The sequence below is a fragment of the Nerophis ophidion genome, unplaced genomic scaffold (genome assembly GCF_033978795.1).
Source record: "Nerophis ophidion isolate RoL-2023_Sa unplaced genomic scaffold, RoL_Noph_v1.0 HiC_scaffold_180, whole genome shotgun sequence".
Taxonomy (NCBI): domain Eukaryota; kingdom Metazoa; phylum Chordata; class Actinopteri; order Syngnathiformes; family Syngnathidae; genus Nerophis; species Nerophis ophidion.
Window position 1 is genome coordinate 62501 of NW_026907102.1, and position 12500 is coordinate 75000.

The following is a 12500-nucleotide window of genomic DNA, read 5'->3' on the forward strand; positions in this document are numbered from 1 at the left end:
GGATTTTTTCTAAGTGTCAACTTTTGGAGTACCAACCCTTCCAAAACAAAGTCGGGATTTTTTCTAAGTGTCAACTTTTGGAGTACCAACCCTTCCAAAACAAAGTCGGGATTTTTTCTAAGTGTCAACTTTTGGAGTACCAACACTTCCAAAACAAAGTCGGGATTTTTTCTAAGTGTCAACTTTTCGCGTACCAACCCTTCCAAAATAAAGTCGGGATTTTTTCTAAGTGTCAACTTTTAAAAGTCGGGATTTTTTCTAAGTGTCAACTTTTAAAAGTCGGGATTTTTTCTAAGTGTCCACTTTTGCTGTACCATGCCCTCCAGGGTCATAGAAGCCCCAGAGTGAGACCTAAACAACCGGGCCGAGTGATGTCATTTGGGGCCCTATTTTGAGTCATTTTGTGGGATTTCGGTGACGCCGAGGAGCGAAGCAGGTGTTCCGGGAGGGGGGTGCCTGTCCCTTTAAGAAGGCCGGCTTGCCGTGGATCTACACCCGGGTAGGGAATTCAAAACAGGTCCCTCTATTTGCTGGAAGTCAGCACAAAATATAGCTGTACATTTGCCCAAGGCTCTAAAGAGGGAAAGGCAACTTTAAGCCTAAAAAGGAAAGCGGGGATTTGGAGCCCTCCGGTGGACTTCCGCCGCCGCTGCACCCTTAGCTGGAAGTCAGTGCCAAAAAAAAAAAAAGAAGCTGCGAATAGTGTCCATGTGCCTGTCCTTTTAGGAAAGCCGGCTTGCCGTGGATCTCCACCCGGGTGGGGAATTCCAAATAGGTCCCTCTATTTGATGGAAGTCAGCAACAAAAAGCTGGAATTTTTCTAAGTGTCAAGGAGGGTGTCGCTTCCAGAAGGCCCACCCGCCTTGGATCGACACCCGGTTAAGAAACATGAAAAAAGTCCCTCTATGTGATGGTAGTCAGCAACAAAAAGCTGGATTTTTTCTAAGTGTGAAGGAGGGTGTCGCTTCCAGAAGGCCCACCTGCCTTGGATCGACACCCGGTTAAGAAACATGGAAAAAGTCCCTCTATTTAATGGAAGTCAGCACAAAAAAGCTGAAAATATGACAGAGTGTCAAGGAGGGTGTCGCTTCCAGAAGGCCCACCCGCCTTGGATCGACACCCGGTTAAGAAAAATGAAAAAAGTCCCTCTATTTAATGGAAGTCAGCAACAAAAAGCTGGATTTTTTCTAAGTGTCAAGGAGGGTGTCGCTTCCAGAAGGCCCACCCGCCTTGGATCACCACCCGGTTAAGAAAAAAGAAAAAAGTCCCTCTACTTAATGGAAGTCAGCAACAAAAAGCTGGAATTTTTCTAAGTGTCAAGGAGGGTGTCGCTTCCAGAAGGCCCACCTGCCTTGGATCACCACCCGGTTAAGAAAAATGAAAAAAGTCCCTCTAGTTAATGGAAGTCAGCAACAAAAAGCTGGATTTTTTCTAAGTGTCAAGGAGGGTGTCGCTTCCAGAAGGCCCACCTGCCTTGGATCGACACCCGGTTAAGAAACATGGAAAAAGTCCCTCTATTTGATGGAAGTCAGCAACAAAAAGCTGGATTTTTTCTAAGTGTCAAGGAGGGTGTCGCTTCCAGAAGGCCCACCCGCCTTGGATCACCACCCGGTTAAGAAAAAAGAAAAAAGTCCCTCTACTTAATGGAAGTCAGCAACAAAAAGCTGGATTTTTTCTAAGTGTGAAGGAGGGTGTCGCTTCCAGAAGGCCCACCTGCCTTGGATCGACACCCGGTTAAGAAACATGGAAAAAGTCCCTCTATTTGATGGAAGTCAGCAACAAAAAGCTGGATTTTTTCTAAGTGTCAAGGAGGGTGTCGCTTCCAGAAGGCCCACCCGCCTTGGATCACCACCCGGTTAAGAAACATGGAAAAAGTCCCTCTATGTGATGGTAGTCAGCAACAAAAAGCTGGATTTTTTCTAAGTGTCAAGGAGGGTGTCGCTTCCAGAAGGCCCACCCGCCTTGGATCACCACCCGGTTAAGAAAAAAGAAAAAAGTCCCTCTACTTAATGGAAGTCAGCAACAAAAAGCTGGATTTTTTCTAAGTGTGAAGGAGGGTGTCGCTTCCAGAAGGCCCACCTGCCTTGGATCGACACCCGGTTAAGAAACATGGAAAAAGTCCCTCTATTTGATGGAAGTCAGCAACAAAAAGCTGGATTTTTTCTAAGTGTCAAGGAGGGTGTCGCTTCCAGAAGGCCCACCCGCCTTGGATCACCACCCGGTTAAGAAAAAAGAAAAAAGTCCCTCTACTTAATGGAAGTCAGCAACAAAAAGCTGGATTTTTTCTAAGTGTGAAGGAGGGTGTCGCTTCCAGAAGGCCCACCTGCCTTGGATCGACACCCGGTTAAGAAACATGGAAAAAGTCCCTCTATTGAATGGAAGTCAGCACAAAAAAGCTGAAAATATGACAGAGTGTGAAGGAGAGGGTCGCTTCCAGAAGGCCCACCTGCCTTGGATCGACACCCGGTTAAGAAACATGGAAAAAGTCCCTCTATTTGATGGAAGTCAGCAACAAAAAGCTGGATTTTTTCTAAGTGTCAAGGAGGGTGTCGCTTCCAGAAGGCCCACCTGCCTTGGATCGACACCCGGTTAAGAAACATGGAAAAAGTCCCTCTATTTGATGGAAGTCAGCAACAAAAAGCTGGATTTTTTCTAAGTGTCAAGGAGAGGGTCGCTTCCAGAAGGCCCACCTGCCTTGGATCGACACCCGGTTAAGAAACATGGAAAAAGTCCCTCTATTTGATGGAAGTCAGCTACAAAAAGCTGGATTTTTTCTAAGTGTCAAGGAGGGTGTCGCTTCCAGAAGGCCCACCCGCCTTGGATCACCACCCGGTTAAGAAAAATGAAAAAAGTCCCTCTAGTTAATGGAAGTCAGCAACAAAAAGCTGGATTTTTTCTAAGTGTCAAGGAGAGGGTCGCTTCCAGAAGGCCCACCCGCCTTGGATCGACACCCGGTTAAGAAAAATGAAAAAAGTCGCTCTATTTGATGGAAGTCAGCAACAAAAAGCTGGATTTTTTCTAAGTGTCAAGGAGGGTGTCGCTTCCAGAAGGCCCACCTGCCTTGGATCGACACCCGGTTAAGAAAAATGAAAAAAGTCCCTCTATTTGATGGAAGTCAGCAACAAAAAGCTGGAATTTTTCTAAGTGTCAAGGAGGGTGTCGCTTCCAGAAGGCCCACCTGCCTTGGATCGACACCCGGTTAAGAAAAATGAAAAAAGTCCCTCTATTTGATGGAAGTCAGCAACAAAAAGCTGGATTTTTTCTAAGTGTCAAGGAGGGTGTTGCTTCCAGAAGGCCCACCTGCCTTGGATCGACACCCGGCTAAGAAACATGGAAAAAGTCCCTCTATTTGATGGAAGTCAGCAACAAAAAGCTGGATTTTTTCTAAGTGTCAAGGAGGGTGTCGCTTCCAGAAGGCCCACCCGCCTTGGATCACCACCCGGTTAAGAAAAATGAAAAAAGTCCCTCTATTTGATGGAAGTCAGCAACAAAAAGCTGGATTTTTTCTAAGTGTCAAGGAGGGTGTTGCTTCCAGAAGGCCCACCTGCCTTGGATCGACACCCGGTTAAGAAAAATGAAAAAAGTCCCTCTATTTAATGGAAGTCAGCAACAAAAAGCTGGATTTTTTCTAAGTGTCAAGGAGAGGGTCGCTTCCAGAAGGCCCACCTGCCTTGGATCGACACCCGGTTAAGAAACATGGAAAAAGTCCCTCTATTTGATGGAAGTCAGCAACAAAAAGCTGGATTTTTTCTAAGTGTCAAGGAGGGTGTCGCTTCCAGAAGGCCCACCCGCCTTGGATCGACACCCGGTTAAGAAACATGGAAAAAGTCCCTCTATTTGATGGAAGTCAGCAACAAAAAGCTGGATTTTTTCAAAGTGTCAAGGAGGGTGTCGCTTCCAGAAGGCCCACCCGCCTTGGATCGACACCCGGTTAAGAAACATGGAAAAAGTCCCTCTATTTGATGGAAGTCAGCAACAAAAAGCTGGATTTTTTCTAAGTGTCAAGGAGGGTGTCGCTTCCAGAAGGCCCACCCGCCTTGGATCGACACCCGGTTAAGAAACATGGAAAAAGTCCCTCTATTTGATGGAAGTCAGCAACAAAAAGCTGGATTTTTTCTAAGTGTCAAGGAGGGTGTCGCTTCCAGAAGGCCCACCCGCCTTGGATCGACACCCGGTTAAGAAACATGGAAAAAGTCCCTCTATTTGATGGAAGTCAGCAACAAAAAGCTGGATTTTTTCTAAGTGTCAAGGAGGGTGTCGCTTCCAGAAGGCCCACCCGCCTTGGATCGACACCCGGTTAAGAAACATGGAAAAAGTCCCTCTATTTGATGGAAGTCAGCAACAAAAAGCTGGATTTTTTCAAAGTGTCAAGGAGGGTGTCGCTTCCAGAAGGCCCACCCGCCTTGGATCGACACCCGGTTAAGAAACATGGAAAAAGTCCCTCTATTTGATGGAAGTCAGCAACAAAAAGCTGGATTTTTTCAAAGTGTCAAGGAGGGTGTCGCTTCCAGAAGGCCCACCCGCCTTGGATCGACACCCGGTTAAGAAACATGGAAAAAGTCCCTCTATTTGATGGAAGTCAGCAACAAAAAGCTGGATTTTTTCTAAGTGTCAAGGAGGGTGTCGCTTCCAGAAGGCCCACCCGCCTTGGATCGACACCCGGTTAAGAAACATGGAAAAAGTCCCTCTATTTGATGGAAGTCAGCAACAAAAAGCTGGATTTTTTCTAAGTGTAAAAGTTGGGATTTTTTCTAAGTGTCAACTTTTGGTGTACCAACCCTTCCAAAATAAAGTCGGGATTTTTTCTAAGTGTCCACTTTTGGTGTACCAACCTTTCCAAAATAAAGTGGGGATTTTTTCTAAGTGTCAACTTATAAAGTCGGGATTTTTTCTAAGTGTCAACTTATAAAGTGGGGATTTTTTCCCAAGTGTCCACTTTTGGTTCACCATGCCTTCCAGAGTCAAAGAAGCCCCCGAGTGAGACCCAAAAAACCGGACCGAGTGATGTCATTTGGGGTCCTATTTTCAGTCATTTTGTGGGATTTCGGTGACGCCGAGGAGGGAAGCAGGTGTTCCGGGAGGGAGGGTGCCTGTCCCTTTAAGAAGGCCGGCTTGCCGTGGATCTACACCCGGGTAGGGAATTCAAAATAGGTCCCTCTATTTGCTGGAAGTCAGCACAAAAAAGCTGGAAATATGACAGGGGAAAAAAAAAAAGAAGAAGCTGCAATGATGGCAGAGTGTCCATGTGCCTGTCCCTTTAAGAAGGCCGGCTTGCCGTGGATCTCCACCCGGGTGGGGAATTCCAAATAGGTCCCTCTATTTGCTGGAAGTGCCCCCCCAAAAAGCTGTCCATTTCCCCAAGTTTTTAAGGAGGGAAAAGCCACTTTAAGCCTAAAAAGGAAAGCGGGGATTTGGAGCCCTCCGGTGGACTTCCGCCGCCGCTGCACCCTTAGAAGAAAAAGCTGCACTTATGGCAGAGTGTCCATGTGCCTGTGCCTTTAGGAAGGCCGGCTTGCCGTGGTTCTGCACCAGGGTAGGGAATTCAAAATAGGTCCCTCTATCTGCTGGAAGTCAGCACAAAAAAAAGCTGGAAATATGACAGAGTGTCAACTTTTAGTGTAATAGACCTGCGAAAGTCAAAGTCGGGATTTTTTCAAAGTGTCCACTTTTGGTGTACCAACCTTTCCAAAATAAAGTGGGGATTTTTTCAAAGTGTCCACTTTTGGTGTACCAACCTTTCCAAAATAAAGTGGGGATTTTTTCTAAGTGTCAACTTATAAAGTCGGGATTTTTTCTAAGTGTCAACTTATAAAGTGGGGATTTTTTCTAAGTGTCAACTTATAAAGTCGGGATTTTTTCCAAGTGTCAACTTATAAAGTGGGGATTTTTTCCAAGTGTCAACTTATATAGTCGGGATTTTTTTTCAAAGTGTCAACTTGTAAAGTGGGGATTTTTTCCAAGTGTCTACTTTTGGTTCACCATGCCTTCCAGAGTCAAAGAAGCCCCCGAGTGAGACCCAAAGAACCGGACCGAGTGATGTCATTTGGGGCCCTATTTTGAGTCATTTTGTGGGATTTCGGTGACGCCGAGGAGGGAAGCAGGTGTCAAGGGACAGGGGGGTGCCTGTCCCTTTAAGAAGGCCGGCTTGCCGTGGATCTACACCCGGGTAGGGAATTCAAAACAGGTCCCTCTATTTGCTGGAAGTCAGCACGAAAAAAAGCTGGAAATATGACAGAGTGCCCCCAAAAAAAAAAGAAGCTGCAATGATGGCAGAGTGTCCATGTTGCTGTCCCTTTAGGAAGGCCGGCTCGCCGTGGATCTCCACCCGGGTGGGGAATTCCAAATAGGTCCCTCCATTTGCTGGAAGTGCCCCCCCCCAAAAGCTGTCCATTTCCCCAAGTTTTTAAGGGAAACAAAAACCAGGGTTGGGGTTGGATGCATCACACTGTAAGTCTCGGCTGCAGCCAGAAGCAAGTATTAAAAAGGTAGACATCAACCATCATTTAAAAAGGGGAAAACAAATCCATTCATCAATAAATCCTATCCAAATTTAAAAAAAGAGGCAGCTCAAAAGAGAGGGTGTGTGTCCAGCAGAAAATAGGCATGATAAACAAAGAGGGCTGGGGTTTGGAGGAGGGCAAAATGTCCCGCAGCCGGCCGCCCGAGTTCCGGGATGCCCAGCACGTCCATAACGCACCCCGCAAAGTCAAACTGGAAGTGGAGGGGAAAAAAGCTGGGAAAGAAGTTAAATGTCCTCAAAGTGTTCCAAAATCAGTCCCACGAGTCCCGCAGCTGGCCACCCGAGTCCAGGGAAGCCCGGCACCTCCGTAACAAGGCCCGCAAAGTCACACTGCAAGTGGGGGAGAAAAGCTGGCAGAGTAGCCAAAAGTCCTCAAAGTGTTCAAAAATCAGTCCCCCACCAGCCCCGCAGCTGGCCACCCGAGTCCAGGGACGCCCGGCACAGCCGTAACGCACCCCGCAAAGTCAAACTGCAAGTGGGGGAGAAAAGCTGGGGGAAAATCCAAAAGTCCTCAAAGTTTTCAAAATCCGCACCCGGGACTGAGTCCAGCAAGTCCCCCCGGTCCCAAAAATGCCATTTTTTTCAAAAAATACCCAAAAAATGCGGGGGCCGGATTTCGGAACCGGCGTACCGCTTTCGGCCCGCGTGCCCTAGATTGGAGACCGATGTCAAAAATGGACGCCGGTCGGGTATTTTTTTCCTTGGGGTCTATAGAGAGTAAATCCGGAGGAAAATTGGCCTTACGAGCAAAGGGAGGGATTTTAGGGGGCATAACGTCCAGCCGCGTGCCTCCCGGGTCCCGGGGAAGAGAAAGTCCAGAAAACTCATAAAATCATGCCCAGCATGGAGATCCACAAGTCCCGCCGCAGGCCCGAGGCTTCCCGGGTCCCGGGAATGACCAAAAGACACCCAGGAGTGGACCATCGAAAGTGGGAGGGAAATGGAGGGAAAGTCGGGAAAAAGGTCCAAAATGGGTTGAAAATCATATGATCCCACCCAGGGTAGAGTTCCACAAGTCCCGCAGCGAGCTGCACGAGCCGCAGGAACACCGGGAATGACCAAAAGGCACCCAGAAGTGAACCAGCGAAAGTGGGGGAAAAATGGAGGAAAAGGAGGAAAAAGTACCAAATTGTTTAAAAATCCTACCCAGGATGGAGTTCCACAAGTCCCGCAGCGAGCTGCACGAGCCGCAGGAACACCGGGAATGACCAAAAGGCACCCAGAAGTGAACCAGCGAAAGTGGGGGAAAAATGGAGGAAAAGGAGGAAAAAGTACCAAATTGTTTAAAAATCCTACCCAGGATGGAGTTCCACAAGTCCCGCAGCGAGCTGCACGAGCCGCAGGAACACCGGGAATGACCAAAAGGCACCCAGAAGTGAACCAGCGAAAGTGGGGGAAAAATGGAGGAAAAGGAGGAAAAAGTACCAAATTGTTTAAAAATCCTACCCAGGATGGAGTTCCACAAGTCCCGCAGCGAGCTGCACGAGCCGCAGGAACACCGGGAATGACCAAAAGGCACCCAGAAGTGAACCAGCGAAAGTGGGGGAAAAATGGAGGAAAAGGAGGAAAAAGTACCAAATTGTTTAAAAATCCTACCCAGGATGGAGTTCCAGAAGTCCCGCAGTGAGCTGCCCGAGCCGCGGGAACACCGGGAATGACCAAAAGGTCCCCAGAAGTGAACCATCGAGAGTGGGGGACAATTTGAGAAAAAGTTGGAAAAAGGTCCGAAATTGATTAAAAATCCTACCCAGGATGGAGTTCCAGAAACCCCGCAGCGAGCTGCCCGAGCCGCGGGAACACCGGGAATGACCAAAAGGCACCCAGAAGTGAACCAGCGAAAGTGGGGGAAAAATGGAGGAAAAGGAGGAAAAAGTGCCAAATTGTTTAAAAATCCTACCCAGGATGGAGTTCCAGAAGTCCCGCAGCGAGCTGCGCGAGCTCCGGGACCCCCGGGAATGACCAAAAGATACCCAGAAGTGAACCAGCGAAAGTGGGGGAAAAATGGAGGAAAAGGAGGAAAAAGTGCCAAATTGTTTAAAAATCCTACCCAGGATGGAGTTCCAGAAGTCCCGCAGCGAGCTGCACGAGCCGCAGGAACACCGGGAATGACCAAAAGGCACCCAGAAGTGAACCATCAAAAGTGGGGGACAATTTGAGAAAAAGTTGGAAAAAAGGTCCGAAATTGATTAAAAATCCTACCCAGGATGGAGTTCCAGAAGTCCCGCAGCGAGCTGCACGAGCCGCAGGAACACCGGGAATGACCAAAAGGCACCCAGAAGTGAACCAGCGAAAGTGGGGGAAAAATGGAGGAAAAGGAGGAAAAAGTGCCAAATTGTTTAAAAATCCTACCCAGGATGGAGTTCCAGAAGTCCCGCAGCGAGCTGCACGAGCCGCAGGAACACCGGGAATGACCAAAAGGCACCCAGAAGTGAACCATCAAAAGTGGGTGACAATTTGAGAAAAAGTTGGAAAAAAGGTCCGAAATTGATTAAAAATCCTACCCAGGATGGAGTTCCAGAAGCCCCGCAGCGAGCTGCACGAGCCGCAGGAACACCGGGAATGACCAAAAGGCACCCAGAAGTGAACCATCAAAATAGGGGGACAATTTGAGAAAAAGTTGGAAAAAAGGTCCGAAATTGATTAAAAATCCTACCCAGGATGGAGTTCCAGAAGTCCCGCAGCGAGCTGCACGAGCCGCAGGAACACCGGGAATGACCAAAAGGCACCCAGAAGTGAACCATCAAAAGTGGGGGACAATTTGAGAAAAAGTTGGAAAAAGGTCCGAAATTGATTAAAAATCCTACCCAGGATGGAGTTCCACAAGTCCCGCAGCGAGCTGCACGAGCCGCAGGAACACCGGGAATGACCAAAAGGCACCCAGAAGTGAACCATCAAAAGTGGGGGACAATTTGAGAAAAAGTTGGAAAAAGGTCCGAAATTGATTAAAAATCCTACCCAGGATGGAGTTCCACAAGTCCCGCAGCGAGCTGCACGAGCCGCAGGAACACCGGGAATGACCAAAAGGCACCCAGAAGTGAACCATCAAAAGTGGGGGACAATTTGAGAAAAAGTTGGAAAAAGGTCCGAAATTGATTAAAAATCCTACCCAGGATGGAGTTCCAGAAGCCCCGCAGCGAGCTGCGCGAGCCGCAGGAACACCGGGAATGACCAAAAGGCACCCAGAAGTGAACCATCAAAAGTGGGGGACAATTTGAGAAAAAGTTGGAAAAAGGTCCGAAATTGATTAAAAATCCTACCCAGGATGGAGTTCCAGAAGCCCCGCAGCGAGCTGCACGAGCCGCAGGAACACCGGGAATGACCAAAAGGCACCCAGAAGTGAACCATCAAAAGTGGGGGACAATTTGAGAAAAAGTTGGAAAAAGGTCCGAAATTGATTAAAAATCCTACCCAGGATGGAGTTCCAGAAGTCCCGCAGCGAGCTGCACGAGCCGCAGGAACACCGGGAATGACCAAAAGGCACCCAGAAGTGAACCATCAAAAGTGGGGGACAATTTGAGAAAAAGTTGGAAAAAGGTCCGAAATTGATTAAAAATCCTACCCAGGATGGAGTTCCAGAAGTCCCGCAGCGAGCTGCACGAGCCGCGGGAACACCGGGAATGACCAAAAGGCACCCAGAAGTGAACCAGCGAAAGTGGGGGACAATTTGAGAAAAAGTTGGAAAAAGGTCCGAAATTGTTTAAAAATCCTACCCAGGATGGAGTTCCAGAAGTCCCGCAGCGAGCTGCACGAGCCGCAGGAACACCGGGAATGACCAAAAGGCACCCAGAAGTGAACCAGCGAAAGTGGGGGACAATTTGAGAAAAAGTTGGAAAAAGGTCCGAAATTGATTAAAAATCCTACCCAGGATGGAGTTCCAGAAGTCCCGCAGCGAGCTGCACGAGCCGCAGGAACACCGGGAATGACCAAAAGGCACCCAGAAGTGAACCATCAAAAGTGGGGGACAATTTGAGAAAAAGTTGGAAAAAGGTCCGAAATTGATTAAAAATCCTACCCAGGATGGAGTTCCAGAAGTCCCGCAGCGAGCTGCACGAGCCGCGGGAACACCGGGAATGACCAAAAGGCACCCAGAAGTGAACCAGCGAAAGTGGGGGACAATTTGAGAAAAAGTTGGAAAAAGGTCCGAAATTGTTTAAAAATCCTACCCAGGATGGAGTTCCAGAAGTCCCGCAGCGAGCTGCACGAGCCGCAGGAACACCGGGAATGACCAAAAGGCACCCAGAAGTGAACCAGCGAAAGTGGGGGACAATTTGAGAAAAAGTTGGAAAAAGGTCCGAAATTGATTAAAAATCCTACCCAGGATGGAGTTCCAGAAGCCCCGCAGCGAGCTGCGCGAGCCGCAGGAACACCGGGAATGACCAAAAGGCACCCAGAAGTGAACCATCAAAAGTGGGGGACAATTTGAGAAAAAGTTGGAAAAAGGTCCGAAATTGATTAAAAATCCTACCCAGGATGGAGTTCCAGAAGTCCCGCAGCGAGCTGCACGAGCCGCGGGAACACCGGGAATGACCAAAAGATACCCAGGAGTGAACCAGCGAAAGTGGGGGACAATTTGAGGAAAAAGTTGGAAAAAGGTCCGAAATTGTTTAAAAATCCTACCCAGGATGGAGTTCCAGAAGTCCCGCAGCGAGCTGCACGAGCCGCAGGAACACCGGGAATGACCAAAAGGCACCCAGAAGTGAACCAGCGAAAGTGGGGGACAATTTGAGAAAAAGTTGGAAAAAGGTCCGAAATTGATTAAAAATCCTACCCAGGATGGAGTTCCAGAAGCCCCGCAGCGAGCTGCGCGAGCCGCAGGAACACCGGGAATGACCAAAAGGCACCCAGAAGTGAACCATCAAAAGTGGGGGACAATTTGAGAAAAAGTTGGAAAAAGGTCCGAAATTGTTTAAAAATCCTACCCAGGATGGAGTTCCAGAAGCCCCGCAGCGAGCTGCGCGAGCTCCGGGACCCCCGGGAATGACCAAAAGATACCCAGGAGTGAACCAGCGAAAGTGGGGGACAATTTGAGAAAAAGTTGGAAAAAGGTCCGAAATTGTTTAAAAATCCTACCCAGGATGGAGTTCCAGAAGTCCCGCAGCGAGCTGCGCGAGCTCCGGGGCCCCCGGGAATGACCAAAAGATACCCAGGAGTGAACCAGCCCAAGTGGGGCACAAATGGAAGAAAAGCCGGGCCAAGTCCAAAAAAGTTGGCTTTTTTGCCAAAGTGTCAACATGCGTGATTTTGTCAGAGTGTCCACTTTTGGGATTTTTTCTAAGTCCAACAACGAGAGAGGCCTAACTTCCAGCCTCCTTAGCCTCTTTCTTCCGTGGAGCAAAAGTTGGATTTTTTGCCTAAGTGTCAACATGCGTGATTTTGTCAGAGTGTCCACTTTTGGGATTTTTTCTAAGTCCAACAACGAGAGAGGCCTGGCCTCCAGCCTGTTTAGCCTCTTCCATGTGACACTTAGAAAAAATCCCAGCCAAAAAAAGTGGATTTTTTCTAAGTCCAACAACGAGAGAGGCCTAACTTCCAGCCTCCTTAGCCTCTTTCGTTCACATACTTAGAAAAAAATCCCAGCGCCAAGCCCAATGCATTTCAATGGGATTTATTTTTCGAGCCGGATTTTTTCTAAGTCCAACAACGAGAGAGGCTTGAGTTCTAGCCTACTTTAAGCCTCTTTCGATTTTCCCTGTTTTTACCAGGTCTACCAAAACACCCCCATCACGTTAGTAGGTGCGCCAGGCTTAGACAGGCCGAATTGGCAGGAAATGTGTCCGAGTCAAAGTGAGCTATTTTGGGACTCAAAAGTTGGATTTTCCCCCTCTTTTCGATGGTTCTTTTTTCGAATGGTTCTTCCAGGCTCTGAGGACAGGGGCTCACGCGGACATGCGTGGCCGCCTAGGGGGCGCTATCTCGGACACATTTAGGGACATGGACACCCTGGAAGAACAAACATAAAAATTTTTTCGACCTGATTTCA